The sequence below is a fragment of the Corticium candelabrum genome, chromosome 12, assembly GCF_963422355.1.
Source record: "Corticium candelabrum chromosome 12, ooCorCand1.1, whole genome shotgun sequence".
NCBI classification, from domain to species: Eukaryota; Metazoa; Porifera; class Homoscleromorpha; order Homosclerophorida; family Plakinidae; genus Corticium; species Corticium candelabrum.
In genome coordinates this window covers 6,166,717-6,168,445 of record NC_085096.1, presented here as the reverse complement: position 1 = coordinate 6,168,445, position 1,729 = coordinate 6,166,717, and positions in this window count along the sequence as shown.

Genomic DNA, 1,729 nt, shown 5'->3' with positions numbered 1-1,729 from the left:
CATTTGATTGACTTTGCACAACATAAACATGTGGGTCATCCGTAGGCATAACATCATCAAAAGAAATGGCTCCTGGCTTGATTCCAGCAAGGGTGAATCTCAGTGATACAAAGTGGTCAAGTCTGTTGCTTGCATAGGATAACAGTCGTCGTTGATGGTATAAGTCTAGTGTTTTTGTTATCAGTTGAAACAATTGAATTGAATTCCATGCTTTCCTTCTTTGGAACAGGATGTCCTTTGTAATCCGAATACTTGCTTCTGAATAGTTGTTGGTGAAGTTTCCTCGAGTAGGGAATTTTGTACGAAAACACAGTGCCCACTCTTTTCTTCTCGTCCAATAGCTATCTATCCTTGTTTTGAAGTTTCCAAACTGGGTGTTGTCAATTTCGTTTTTAATGTTGTCTAGGGCTTCCTCTGAAGGCGAATAAAGAAGACGTTTGGTTAGTAGCATACAAGTGACTCTATCATTTGCTGACACACCAGACCTAGCATTCCATAGCCAACGCCACATACTTTGGAGAAAATGAAACACACACAGATGTAAAACTGCTTCTGGCCAGGTTGTCTTGAGTGCTTTTCTTTCACTGGCAGAATCATCTGTTAAAATCATTAAGGATCCAACTGTTCTGCCTCTCCCGAAGAAGGCATGGTCAGGTAGAACATCAACAAGTGCTGTGAATGCTGATGATAGGGTCTCAGCATCTTCACTAGATGTCATTACAGCACCCAATGGTATTGCACCAGCTGAAGTACTGCAGCTCACAATGAAGACTGCAGTATTCAAATTGTCCAAACTGGCTGTTGAGTCACAGTAAACTAATTCACCGCTTTGACGTAACAGTTTGTGGGCTCTTGCCATCAAAGGTGTGACTACTGCTAGGATAAAGGGAATGTGGTCAGATATTTTTGTGACTTTAACTGCCGGTGGTTCAAATGAGTCATCAGGAAGCCCAGTTTTGTACTCCACCTCTAACTTATATTGTTGAAGAAATGCTTTACCACCATTACTAGCATGAATTTCATTGAATTGTTTTACTTCTAATGACAGGCGGTCAAACATTGCTTTGCCGTTTTCAGGACCGATACATCTTTCTCGCCACTTTTGGAACAAACGTTGAACATCTTGACAGTTCGGATTGATGGATCTATCGGCAAGAGTTTTTTCAATGACAAGAATGTCATACTTCATTTGCAGTTGATTTGCATATTCATGCCTAGCTGTAGCTGCTGAGTTTCCTGCCTCGAATAAACTTGTAAACTGCTTCTTGACAGCGTTGTCTACTGGGCGAAAACTGAGGACATGAGCAGAGTTGACTGGGTGGTTATGGCAGTACTTAAGGTTAATCATGCAAAGATGGTTTGGATGAGCGGCAACTGTTGAGCTGATCTTTGGATGTAGTCTGAGTATGAGGGTACTAGGGCAAGAAGTCTTTTTGTTTCTTATACTTTTCTGAATGAGAGCCCGCTTTAGATCTGAAGGTGGGCATTGTTTTGACAACTGTGTTTTTGTCAGCTTCTTTTGCTGATGTTGGCAGTGGCGAACAGTTCTAAAAAGAATTCTTTGTCCAGAAATTTGAGTGCCTCGCGTTACCCGGTATGTTGTTTTTGAAGTCTTCTCAAAGTCATCAATCCACTGGACTGCTTTGGTTTGGTCTTCTGCATTTATCCATGCTTGCAAACTAAAGGTTTGGGTTTCTGCTCCAAGGAAGGACTCGGGTGTATGTCTAGT